The sequence below is a fragment of the Corvus brachyrhynchos genome, unplaced genomic scaffold (genome assembly GCF_000691975.1).
Source record: "Corvus brachyrhynchos isolate BGI_N302 unplaced genomic scaffold, ASM69197v1 scaffold31, whole genome shotgun sequence".
NCBI lineage: Eukaryota > Metazoa > Chordata > Aves > Passeriformes > Corvidae > Corvus > Corvus brachyrhynchos.
This window is the reverse complement of record NW_008236196.1, coordinates 1336788-1351362: the sequence shown is the minus strand read 5'-3', so window position 1 is coordinate 1351362 and position 14575 is coordinate 1336788. Positions and strand designations below refer to the sequence as shown.

The 14575-nt window shown below is 37.8% G+C and overlaps 1 protein-coding gene across 2 annotated transcripts in view; it reads right to left on the bottom strand.

Annotated features, from left to right (window-relative positions):
• SMYD3 (SET and MYND domain containing 3) overlaps positions 1-14575 on the bottom strand; it is a 371713-nt gene that overhangs the window by 355605 nt on the left and 1533 nt on the right. For both annotated transcript variants that reach the window (XM_017740180.1, XM_017740187.1), the window contains exon 2: positions 3049-3054. The gene's annotated coding sequence lies outside the window, so the exon portion shown is untranslated. The remainder of the gene's footprint in view (positions 1-3048; positions 3055-14575) is intronic.

The window sequence follows — 14575 nt, the reverse complement described above, 5'->3', positions numbered from 1 at the left end:
TCCTGCTTAGAAAAAAAAAAAAGAAAGGGTTATAAATACAGAAGAAGTTTCGTATTTATCCTTCTTACCTAACTAACAATTTCCAAATATTCCAAGTCACAAAAAATATCTTAAAAACAAGAATAGTCTAAAATGTACTGTAATGCAAGAAGAAATTGTACATAGTTATGTTCAAAGCTATAGTCACAACCCTTTACTTGTGTCACTCAGCACCTCTGGAGCCACTTTGGATAAACAGGAAAGTTATCAAATCTGCTTTTGTCATGTAGCTGTAACTCTGAGGAAATTGATTTTGTAGATAACATCATAATTAGAGCTGTGCAATACAGCTAGGTAATCTATTTACTATCTGAGTCTTGTCTTAAGCAAGCAAGCATGACTGTCTGTCTTAAATAAGACCTTGCTGTGAACCTGTAGCTGTGACATCAAATTTTATCTTTATAACAGAGTCCAAAGTTGACATGTCAGCAAAAATTTCTATTCTAAGAAAACACTTCTGATCAGTGGACAATGAGAACAAAACAAAAATTCATGGGGGAAGTATAAAAATCCAATGAAAACTAAAAGGAGAACTCACACCTACACATCGCAAGCCAAAGGTTAAAAGCACCTCCTGACTGTAGTACTGCTTTCTGATACTGTCTTAATTTAGTTATATGACTTAAGAAAATGGCACTGAAGTTCTGTACATTTTTAGACAGTAAGTAAGCATTAAATGTGAAAGCACACACAGAGCAAATCTTGCACCCCAAATATATAAGTAAAGATATTTACTTCAGGTGAGTAGAAATGAGACAGATTTTGAGGCTTCCCTTCCCTCTCATTTTCCTGTAGAAGATACTGAACATGATACATTGTTCTGGTAACACTGCACAGTGTTCACTTTCATTTCTTAATATGCAAGGCTGCTTATGTGAGTTATGGTCATTCATTAGGCTGAGAAAACAGTATATGGTTTTTGTTGTTAAAACTGAAGGCAGGTGACTTCCATTACAGACACAACAATTATCTGGGCTCTGTGGACAGCACAACCCTCACTACTTTCCCTCAGACTTCCCCCTGGCCACCCCTGTGACCTCAGTGAAGCACAGGCAGCTCACTGGGGGACACTATTCCCTTGTGAGCTGCACACGGCTGAACACAGCTCACACCCAACAAACTGTCACCAGGAGTTATTCCTCCAAAGCCCCTTCTCCATCCTTCTACAAGGCAAGGAAAGAGGGGTCAGTCATGTCACTGACCCCCTCTAAAGGTAATTTTAGTAATGGTGTCTTTGTGTTGCTTTGTGTTTTACATTTAGCTGCCTCAAATCTCATTATACAGATTAATTCAGCTTTCCAATTTAATTGGGAGATAACTGTCTAAACCAGCCCATTTCAAACTGAAGGGGCAAGTTTAAATGATCAGATGAAGGGCTTTACTTTGCAAGATCCCCAGTGTCTGCACATCAGTACCAGGTGTGCTCTTTTCACTTCCACTCCCAACTGATGCGATTAAAAGATGTAATTTGTTGTCTCTGCTGTCACAAAAGAAAACTCCACTGCTGTTGTCAGCAATCTGGAGGCTGCATACCATATAGTCAGATTCCCAGACCAACTGCTTTGCAACATGACCTGTATTTCTTCTTTTACTTACACCACTCAGTTCTTCCCAAATTTTAATTTCTATGGGTGACTTGAAAAAGGTAGAACAATATCCAAAGGCCACATGCAAACCAGACAGAACCAACATGCACACAAACTTCGATCTAGAACTTCTGGATAAACATCCTAGCCCACTTATTTCAGCTGTGACATCAAAACTGAAGAGCAGGGGGGCACAACATCAGAAATACCACGGAGAATCCTCTAGCACAAACCAACTTCTCCTTTCCCTCAAGTCCTGCAAGTGATATATTTTGCTGATATATCAAAGTTCTACTATGTTTGAATTATTAAAAATAAGAGCTGATACATTATCTTAGGACTCTTTTAGGCATTTGGGGCACTTAGACAGCTGAATTGGTCAAAGACTGATCTTAGGACTCTTTTAGGCATTTGGGGCACTTAGCTGAATTGGTCAAAGACTGGGAAGAGCATTATGAACAGATTGTTACAATCAAGTCAAAATATTTTCATTTGTACTGCATAAAAATCCCTATTTTGTCATACAATATTTTGTAGGTATTCATGCTAACTACCAGGAGGAAAAAATAATTTATAAACATTTCAGATATAAGTACCTGTTCTCCTACAGCATTCTTTATATTCCTATCTGAAAAGCCAGTCCTGGAGACAGAAAATACTAGCAACTGTTGGATTTCTATAAACAGAATCTAAAATCTTATACATGCACAATAGGTTTTTGATTTTAAAGCGCAATGCCTGAGGATGACTCAGAGTTAGAAACAAGTGTGAAATCTTCATTTCCCCAGCTGGGGAGAGCTGCTTCATCTTCAAGGTTGAGCAAAGACACAACCTTAACCACATTCTGATAGAGGAAGATATTTAGGTTAGAAGCTCATGTCAGAGTAACCTACAACAACAAAAGACAGCCAAGCAGGTAGAACTTTGGTTTGCTCTTCAGCTCCCCATAGGCACAGCCACAGCCCTCGAGATGGTCACTAAGGACCTTTTGGCCTCTCTTTCTCTAGATACCTCCTTTGTATTCAGTATTCTACACTCTTGCCAGCAGCCTCTATGAAAATTCTCTTTATTGTTACACAGTATTAGTTGAATGTCTAAGTGCTCACCCTACTACAGAACAACTGAGCAAAAACATTTTGAAGGCAGACTTTGTTTGTTCTACATGTTATTTATTAAAACACAACAATGAACTCAGAGTTTGATAATGGAGCACGTGCAATTTTAGTCCCAAACACACTGAAGTACCACATAGTCCCAGCAGCAACAGGTAAGGCGCCGATTTCCAAAGCAGAGTAATTAAAACTTTTTGGAACCTGAATTTAAATGAATGAATACCCACAACAATCGGAGGAGTTTTTCCTACAGTTTTCACATTCTTCCATGAGAAGGCTAGATCCAATAACCCTAACACACTGCAAGCATACCTTGCCTTGGTAGACCTCTTGGTAATTTTCCAAGAGACGCCAGGACTTACTGGAATCATTAGTGTTAAGTCACCGACACATATTCAATCTTTCTTTTGTAACACAACTAGTAGAGGTGTCTCCATAAAGCATCAAACTCCCTCAGCATCCCAGGAAGTTTCGATACTTTACAGGGCTATTTCCTTTGTATCCTTTGTCCCTAAGGGTTAACACTGCAGTAACAAACTCATACACACACATAAATCTAAGGATCACCACTCAAAATTGGAATTTTTGTCAAACTGACACTATCAGTCAGGTTATTTGAATAAGGTGACTCCTTCCTGGTGCCATTTAATGAATGAATTATCCATTCATCTTTGATGTTTCTTTGAATGACAAATAGATGTGGAATGCCTGTCAGAGAGCTGAATAGTAAAGCTGCTAATTAAGTCATTGCTTTCTCTTCCAATCCTTCTTCACCCTCCTGGACTAAAAAAATTCCTTTCTATTTATAGCATCTCTGGATCTTGCTACATGGCATACTAAGTGTAACACAGCATTATCTAAAACACTAACTCTTAAATCCTTTATATTCAGATTCATGTATTCATATACAGAGGACTTGTGTGTTTTAGAACATTTTAAGAAGGCAATTTCCCTGGTTTATTTCTGTCCTTCTCAATATTTTATTGATGTCATAGGTTTTATTAAAGGAATTTTAAAGTCACTGTGAGATACTCCCATGCATTTCTTATTACCTGTAAACTTTACCTGGAGATAGTATCAAGTTCCTTACAAGGTACCTACTGCATTTCACCTAATGTGACTAATTTCATGGATGAGAAAATGCACAAAATTTGATCTAATGGGTTCAGTAATACTTTAATCTCTAAAAAAGTCTCTGCTGCAACAAAAAAGGAAATATGCAGTAATTAAAAATAAATTCTTAATTTTCCAACACAGTGTAAACAAGATTTTGCAAATGACCACAACACCTTAAAAACAAGCACAAGTGAGCATCTTAGCCTGTACAAAAACAACAACAAAAATCGAAACCACAACCCACATGAGTAAAGTAAGCGGGGGTTGTCAGTTGACCTCTAGCATGGTATTACAGTCAGGTTAAGAATGTTTCCTCCAAGGAATTTGGTTATTGCTAAATCTTTTCATCGTTATAGTCTACAAACACCATTCATACAACTAGCTCTCCCAATGTATACTGAGAAGGCAAAAAAAAAACCTCAAATGCAGAGGTTGGCAGAGGAATTTCCAAGAGATTGATATGGACAGAAAACAAAAGAGAACCTATGAGACAGGGAAAAAACTAGTAAGACAGCTCAACTGGAATTGCTCCAGTGGGCACACCCTCCCCAGCAAATTTTGTTTTGTTTTGTTTTTTAATATGTTTAAAATCTTAAGAAGAAGGTGAAGAGATTGACAAGGGTTTGCCTGGACTATCAGGTCCTATCAGAGCCACACCTGCACTCTCATAACTTAAAAAATATGTGTCCTTTTAAAAACAACACATAATACTTCTGCTTGCCAGGAAATGGCCTAATACAATTTCAAATACCACAACAAAAGTCAACCAAATACAATTAGACTACTTAATTTATAATGGAAATGCATCTACACTTCTCTGCTGATTGCAGGCACTTGACTTTCAGCCCTACTCACAAGGTGTCATATATAACAGAACACTTGATTACCAGACTGTGTACAACATGCCTTTCTATGTATTTTATTCACACCTCTGCTTCTGCCACATCTTGCAGGAAAACAGGACTATCTCACACAAATCTCCTACTGCATTTTTGTTGTTGATATTATTTTTCAGCTAATAATCCTGCCCTGTATACATGAATGAAAAGAGCAGCTCTTTCCAATGCATGTCAAGTTGAACTAATTTCCTGAACAAATTCTTAGACCTTTGCGATTCAGTCAAACCTGTCAAGTGTGTAAAGTCTGCTTGGATTTTCTCAAGTATGTGCATTTCAGACTTGTCACAAAGTGAAAGCAATCAATACCTACAATAAGCAAGCAAGTCATTTATCATTTTAACTAATATGCCTCTGTCTCCTAATAATAAAAATAAAGTTGTGAATAGCAAACAGTCATCTTATATTTGGGAGATTTGAGAGTACAGGGGTTATGTTAAATGCAATTATAGCTTTCTCTCCACACCTCCCTCCCAATAATGAGGCGTAGCAACATAGTTGGTTCCCAGCTGTTACCCCACTGCTGACTCACATGGGCACCAGGCACTGTGGGGAAGATGGCTCTGGAGACAAGGATGAACAGTGCTGAGGGCCAGGCAGCACAATGCTGGGGCATACACACCTGCAACATCCCAAATCCAAGCCCTTGGCAAGCAACAGCTCTGCAGCCAGCGAGCCATGCCCACAGCAGGGGTTCCCAGCCCCTCTGATGCCCTGGGTGCCAACTTGGGACAGCTTGGCAGGCTCATGGCTTCCCCTTCTCCTTTGCCAAGACCCTGGATCTGCTCTGTGTTCTCCAATGAGCTGGTAGAGGAGAAGACATCTTCCAGAACCCCGATGGGCCTCATCTGAACTAAGGCTGCCAGGCTTTTCTGTCCTAAGGTTATTCTGTACCCAGCTCTCAGGTCCCACACTGGATCTGGGCAAACAGGAGTACACCAGGTAAGAAGCCTTTGAATTCCATGTGAAAAAAATCTCACATATTCTCCACTTGCATGCTTCATTTTGTTAAGTACATGAATCAATATTTTTTAACCTAAGAGCAGCACTGGGAAGTAGCTTTCTGGCAGGTAGAATTAGAGTTAAAAGATAGCAACTACAGCTAACCATCAATGATCGGTCACTTACTCAAGTGAGAACTAAGACCTTTTATATAAGGAAAGCATGCCTACTTTATTTCCAAATAAAATTATCATCCACTTCATATCTGAATATTCTACAGAAGTGATATTGCATTGTCCAGATTAAAAAAAAAAAAAAAAAAAAAAAAAAAAAAAAGAACAACAAAAAGAGAGAATACATGAACAAAGCACCTACTCTATGATGAAAGGTTAGTTAAGACAATTTGCACTCTAAAGGACACCACTTACTAGCAGAAAGAAAAATTTGGCACTCAGGATGATTCCCCATAACTTAAATCTTGACTTCTGAAGTCATACTTGTAACCCCAAATGCCCATTTGCATGTTATTTTCTGTAACTCTTCTTATACCCAGACATCTACTTAACACCCTGAAACATTTCTGCATGCATTCTACGAGAAAAAATTACAATTCAAATGGATGAAGAGAAAGATTATCCTTCTGCTTAGAATGGGTGTCAGTTCTGTTCAGATCTTACAAATATTTTGTACATATGTACTGTCTGTATTTGGTTTTAAATTATACACTCAACAGATGTATGGGTCATACAACTTTAGCTGACAAGACATTCTGGATCTTATTTTTTCTATGGTTTTATGTGTTAAAATACTCATCATTCTTTCTGCCCCTTACTTTTTCTTCTGAAGAATACCTGGTCTGCAAACTGTGAAAAACATATTCTAAGTAAAACTTCTAAGGGCCTACAGTCATTTCTTCACTGCAATATAACCTTTTCTGACAATTTAAATTGGAATTTTAGCTTTTTCTTCTTTTGGAGGTTGCAGGAGCCAAAGTCAAGGGCGGAGAAAAACAATAAAAAGACATCCAAAAACTAGATTTTCATTTACTTCTATGTAGAAACTGGTCTTTGTGTACACGCAGTGATTGAAGTATTGCCAAATTTGGATAAGAAAGTGTTTATTTTTCAAAACTTCTTTGCACTAGTTTGGAAAAGATTGATTTTTTTTTAAACATCCAACACTCAGAATGGTGAGAGATCCCTTACTGTAACTGAAAAGTTATCTAGAGCCACAAAGAGAGGACGCTCCCATGATTAAACTGAAAAAATAAAAAACTATATTGACTTTTTGAAAGTAGAGACACTAGAAGTGTAGTATTTACTCTGATACAACCAAGAAAGAATTATACCCCTCTCCACCAAGCTGGCAAATGATGAAAAGCTTCAGATGCGGTGCTTTCCAAGAAAATTAGTGAAGGAACATATAAGAAGAAATACCAAAAAAATACGGCCCACAAGTAGGCATGAAATTTAATCTTACCTTTGAATTCTACTTCTTCATTCAACATTTACCTCTCATCCTAACCTACACAAGAAAACACAAGAAAATCTCTCCACTGAAAACCAAAAGATTTACCTTAGAAGGAATTTCGGTAGTACAAGGCCCTTTAACTTGTTCAGGAGAAGCACTCAGCATATCCCAAAATGGTGGGATTTTGTTCTAGAAGACAGACTGGCTTTGGAATAAAATACCTTTTACATTTTGTAAGCACATATACGGTGTATGTACAAACACACACACTTCATCAATGTGCACAATGAACAAAACACCACCAGTGTGAAAATACTGCAATTATCCCCTCAGCAAAACTCACAGCTGTCCCCCACTGAGAGCACTGAAACAGAACCACAGCAGAAGTTGGCTGCAAGAGCATTAGGTAACCACTACAAACTGCCTCTGCCGTCTCCTTGCCCTGCAAAGCTACTTTGACACAACTGCCCTCAAATAAAGGCCATCCCCAGGGTTTCCCTGCAGTGGGCATGCCAACACACCTCCAGCAATTTCAGGCTTAAACAGGTTATTTTCAGTCACACTGCACATTCATTCCACCTTTGGATTTCAATCAAAGAAGAAAGCCAAATGCTGTGGAAGACCAAGATTACATTTCAAAATATGAAAAGGTCATTCATATCTATAACTTAGAAACCTGGAAATAAAAGCTACAGGCAATATTTTTAAATGCTCCTTTCTGGAACATGTGGTTAAAATCCAATGAAGCCAAGTATAATAAAACATCCCATCTTTCACTTTTCCCTATAAAAATGATTAATTTGTTCATTAATCTACTGTATATCTAAGTAGTTTTTTCTTCAACCCATAGGTCAATGTTCCACCAAAACAAAGCTGTTACTCTAAAATATCATACTGATGTAAATATTTACATCCTGCTAGTATTACCTCCGGGATCATATGGATGTATCATTTTCAATGAAATACAAACCCCTCTGACCTTCTCAGAGAAGAATATCTTCATGAGCTTTTTTCTTTCTTAGCTCCTTTCCTTTCTTGACCACATTTATATTTTCAGCATAAGCATTTTTTAGAGGTCGTGCAATGCCTATTTACTTGCATTTCTTTTTCCAAATATGAACGTCTATGCCCAAAAGTCCTTTCATTCCCTATGGAATACATTTTGAAAGTGATGAACAAAAAAATAAAATATTTCAGGCAAAAAACTTTGACAGACACAGTAATATGGGTAGGCTCAAAATAAATTCCAGTGCTTTTTGCCCTGTAGATTTAGAATTGAGAAAGGTTTACATAAGTGAACTGTTCATTTTCAACCTGCTTAGCCCTTATGGTCAGATCACACACAAGTTAAGATTCAAATGCAGGTGACTGGAACAGAATAGTCAGTTCTGCTTACTCACAAGCTGAAGAACCTACAAAGATAGAAAACAGGAGTAAAACTCAGGAAAAATGTGCTTCTATCAAACAGCAGAAAGGGCAGAGAAACAGCTTGTTTCCCCCTGCTCAGGTGTAATCTGATACTGTGAGGTATTGCAAGACATCTGAAGTGGTCTTGTCATGAACTCATAAAATCCCACTGAAGACTTTTGCATTAGAAGAATGTGAAAATTTTCTTGACATCAGTAATTCTGCCACCCACTTCGATCCAGCCCTCCAGAGCAGGACGGTTTTCTGCTATACCTGTTTCACTTGGGATGCACTTTAAATGCACCTAAGTTCCCCCCAGACAAAAGCATTTCTGATATCGAGTCCATCTTAACCTCTTAGAAATGTAGACTGTTCCTGAGAGTACCACTGTTTGATCTCCAAAACTATTCTACACAATTGTGAGACACTGGGGAAACTTGAAGAAGGATCACCTCTAGCAAATCTATAAACACCTGTAATAAATTCACAAATAGCTGCCTAACCAGTTCTCTCTCAGTCTAGTTGGATGGACAGTCTTTTAAATTAGCATTAACTGACATATTCCATCACATTTTTCTTCAATTCGTCTGGATTTTATCAGTTCTTTTCCTGTCATTTCATTATCTCCATCTTTGCAGGCATTTTGGTTTGTCACCGTTCCTATTTTTTCTCTAATTTACTCTATTTCAACACCTTTCCCATTTAAGAATCTCTTTCCCCTTTTCTAGATTACAAAGGCATTGTTTTTTATCTCCAAGAAGTCTTATTTTTTTTCCCCCATCAGGCCCAAATCATTTTTCACTTTACACTCCTTCCAGCAATTTTCATTTCACATCAGAGTGGCACTTCCAAGCATTGATCTGAAAACATTTTACAAAGTTTCTTCCTATCAAGTGCTTAAATAAAATATCTTATGTCACACCTCTCACTTCTTTTTCCAACAGATTCTGGATGTCAGTTCAGAAGGGATGTCTTCCCTTCTGTGTGCCCCCTTTATGCATCACTGAAAGGTAGATTCCATGGGTCCCACACTAAAGCTTAATTTTGGAAATGTTCACCAGTAAGAATGAAGGTATTTCATATTAGCATAGGAACAGCAATGCTACATAGAAATTATTCAGAAAATGCAGAACATATATACACACACACACACACATTTACTATTGACTCCTATAAGGCAGTTAAAACCAAATTGTTATTTTTAGGCAGCTGCATTGCACCATTACTGATGGAAAGCAAGACCTTCAAGCAGGACTATACATATAATAGCTAAAACTTATAGTCAAGCTTTACAACTGCCCTAAAGTGCAATTATAATGCCACATTGCCTGGAAGAAGTCTTACTATTAAAAAATGTACTTACTAAACTTTTCACATCTCAAAGCATAAATTCCTGAAAGACTCACAGGAGCCTCATCTTGTTCTCAAAGGTGTTTCTAAGGTTCCCCTGCACTTCAATGAACTTGTTTGTACTGAAACTCCTGCAAACACCCTCAAACTCAGCTGAGCCACTGCAGGTGCAGTGTTTGCAGCAAAGCCCAGGCAGTGCCCAGGGCTGCCCAAAAGGCACCTGACAGAGCAGAGGCCACGCCCCACACACCTGGCAGGGCACCACCAGCCAACAGCAGGGATCAAATGAGGTACAGTGAACTAATTAGCAATTCCCAGCAGAATGCGTGCGGTGGGGCACAAGTTGTCTTCAAGGCCTCTGCCAAGTACACCCCTCTAACAGGCAGAGAAATACCAAGGTTGAAGTGTGTGGTGATATTCATTCACCTTTTGTTTGCTTCCTCCCCTGCTTCAGTGGTGTCAATGCCCCTACAGATGCAGGACAAGGTGCTGAACCCATTTTGTGCTCAATATTCTGAGTTTAAGAGAGTCACGGACATGATGAAACTGGCCAAGATGCTGAGACTACTGATCTCAGAAAGCCTCTGGAGGGCTGGAGCCTTCCCAGTCCAAAATAAACAGCCAAGGGAAGCCATAAATCAGTTCCACATCATCTAATACTTACTCTCTGTACTCTGGTGACACCCGATGGCTAGAAGCGTAATAGATGTTTCTTCAGTTTCAAAGAGGAGTTATCCAAGTTTCCCTTTTCCCTTTTTTTTCAGTAGAGAAGCAAAAAAATTCTCAAAAGAGATGCCTCTAACTATAGTGACACCCATATATTTTCAGGGAAAAAAAATTAGTTATAATTCAACAGCTGTGAGCAGTAGTGTTAATTTGCCTAAGTCTACTTCCCACCCATTCTACAGAATTTTTCAGTACGCAAAACCTATGCATTCTTCAAAGTTTTAAAATTTGCCCATTTCCAGCAAAAAGGTCTTTTTAAAGAAACTGACCCAATTCTGTAATGTATTTTAGAGCCCCATGTCATCGCTAGCTTCAGTACAATTTTTCCTGCCAAAGAATTAACAGTTTGACCAGAAAGGCATCAAACCCCAGGAGTAATCCTGAAAATTTCCATCTCACTAACTGACATGCTTGAAGATATGCACACACATGCTCAGGCATGCCTGTAAATGACAGCCCTCTCTCACAAACTGGTTCTGTAATTAATATTGCAACATTTCTAACTACAGTCAATACCTTCACAAAAGAGACCTATTCAAACTACGGAAGTGTCAAAATAATTTAGTGTCTCCCTGAAACTATTTTTGAGAGGAAGCACAGATAATACTTGCAAAAAAGTTTTAATAAATTCTTGTGGAACTGTAGAAACTAAGATAAAACTTGAACTACTTTTGTTCCATCTTACATTTTTAATAAAAATTCCCGTGTATTGTTAAGTGAAACCTTCTCCATTTCAAGCTCATTTTATCAGGCAATATAATAACGATGTTGTATCAACAAAAGAAACAACCAAGTGCTTTTTTAAAATCTGAAGCTATTATTTTAATCAAAAAACCTATTTTTTAACTAAGTCATGGGAATTTCAACACATGGCATTACTTCCCCACACTTAGCTACTGGTTCTCATGTTTCTCAAACAACATTCCATAGCAAATGTTAGAAGAAGAGGAGCTGCCAAGCCATAATATCTGTCACAAGAGAAGAGATTGCTGTTTACCTTCCTGCCGATCTGTCCCAATGACAATACATCAGTGCACACATTTTCATTTCAAAAATTGCCACCGGTATTGAAGAAGCTTCAAATAGGCACAGCCCCAGCAAGGAGGTTAAAACTAATAAGGAAAATCACAAATTAATATGGATTGGCCATGGATTTTGCACAATTATCTAGTTAAAATTGGGGCTTATGTTCCAGAAGGTACTACTTTTACATCCTTATAAGTCTTCAATTAAATTGCATTTTCTCCATGGCCAAGAAATATGAGCCTTTAATCATTATACCATAGCTTTAGCAATGGGTCATGAGTGAAATCAGATTATTTGTTCCAGTTCAACAAGCATAGATGAGACTCTGCAGAACACAGCACAAGAAAATGAGGAATATGTTATTTCTTATTTGCAAAGGAAGAAAGGGAAGGTTTATTGTGATAGGCAATTGCTGGGAGAGAGCTGGAAATTTTGTTAATGTATGTCAGTGCTGATATGGCTTATAGGTATCAGTAGAAGCTAAATAATCAAAAGCAATGCTCTGCTCTGTGGAATAAAAGAAATGCCTGCAGTACATGTTTGAGAAAAATGAGCCTTTGGTAATTTCTAAAGCCAACCATGCCTCAAATCAAGGAGCTGAAAAAGCTTGCGGGAAGAAATGATCCATTGCAACCACACTGTTTTATAAAAATTTCACCTACATCATGATTGTAAAATAAAAAGTTTTTTAAGTGCATGCATATACATGAATATGTTTTCATCTCTACATATACTACCTCTATTGGCATTTTATTCCTATTCTGATTTTTCATCTCATATGTGTTATTTCCTCCTGTATGTCCTAAAAATGTTACACTCTAATTCATCACCTTTTCTGAACATCACCGCCACTCCTGCAGTAACACAGTGAAACTCAGAAGAGCTTCCTCACCACCTTGGGCACCCGCCCCCTTCAATAGCTCTGTTGGTACCCACAAGTGATTTGTGCACATTAGAAAGGCGAGTACAGTATCAGAAGGATCTACATAAACCCCACATTTAGCTTATTTTACTGTTTGAATTCTGGTCTCCAGTCAAACTTTACATCCAATTTGGTTACTTTGTCATTATAAATGGAGGGAGAGACAGATGTTCTTCTCTTGTGCGTGCTTGACTCAAACATATTGCAGCATGCCAACAGCTTTAAGTAGCTTATGCTCAGTCCACACTGTTGTTACATGACTGCAACAGGTACTTAAGTTAAAAGTGATTTGAGTATTTCTTATGAAAGCATCAATATGTGTTAGCAATACATGAGAGACGCAGAGAAAATGTTCCTCCACAGGACAGGTGCAAGACCAAGCAACTTGCAAACTGACAGGAAAACACCCAATCTCTGCCACTCTGCTTCCTAAGGCTGTGCAGGACATATTTGGTCAAGAAGGTAATTTTTTAATGTCTGACCAAAAAAGCGAAGTTGAATTGTGAGCATAAACAGTAGGAGATGCAGGTGGTTTTGGGTTTAGGGATTTTTGGTTTGCTTCATTTTAATCAAGACACTGGCTGTTAATAACTGGGGGTATATCCCAGCTAGCAAGTGGATTAAAGCCTCTGATTCATTTCACATATATTATTAAACAGCTAAAAGAACCCAAATTACACCTACAATTTTAGCTGAATGTAAGAATTCCATATGAAACCACTTCTCCTTTTGGTGCAGTTCTCAAAACCTGAATACACCATTTGAAAAAGAGATCACAAAGAAGTAAAAGGGAACACAGCTCAAACACAAAAACAAGTTCCACTACAAAAATATTTGTCTGACAAATACCAGCACTTATGCATTTATAAGTGCTGCTTGTATATGCAGTACTCTGCTAATACAAAACAAAAAGGATAAAAACATTCCAATACAGGAATGATAAAACTAATAACAAAAAGGTGAAGAATACCTTTAATCCAGCACAATGCACTTCCTGTTACCATGGCAAAATTCAACTTTGAGGACGACGAGATTTCTCCACAGCTCCAAACCATGGAACAAAATTCCATTCAATCAAGGAACCGCTCAGATTTCAAGTCAAAAATCTAACTCATAGGTGATCCACACTGATTTGGGTAATTTAACTTAAAAGTAAACTGTATTTTGAAAATGGCATGTAGTGCATATTCTACTGGTATGATGGCTTTCACATTGAACAGGTTATGATTAAAGAATATATGTTTGTTCAGGACAGTCAATTAGAGAAATTATATATTTTAATTAGACTGTATTCTTACTTCAAAATAATTATTGTTTTCTTCCTTAAAGCAGACTGAATTTTCAGTCTGCTGTTATATAGGTATTTCTGCTGTCCTGGAACACCCTCACTCAGCATCCCCTCTGCTGTGCACCAGTGTTACTGAAGACAGGCTAAGTGCATGCTGTTTACATGGCAATTAATAAAATGTGGTTATCTTCACATCAGTAACCCCCAGATTTTGTAGAATTTCTTTACAACAGAAATATTCACAAAACTGAAAAGCTTTCATTTATGTTATTGTATACAAACATATAGATATATGTATCTAACTAAGCCACTTTAAATTGGGAGCATATTATGGAAGACACTGGCAAAGAATAATTTCTTGAACCAGGGCCATGATTTTGTACTTGATATAATGCTACTTTTTCAACTAATTGGATAAAAAGTTCCCAGCATGATACCAGGTCTTTGCACTGTTGAAGATGAGCCCTTCTTCAAGAGATTAAAAAAAATCCCTAAGGCTCTGACCACACCCTTCATTTTAAAACAAACAAAAAAAATTCCAGAAGTTCCGTTTTTTGGCCAAAAAAACCAAAAACAAAAGGCAAAACCCAAACATGATAAGGCAAGGACTAATGGATGAATCACACACACAACCATCTTACACTATTTTTCTACATTCTTCATCCTAAACTATGGGTAAGGTGAGCAGCAGCAGT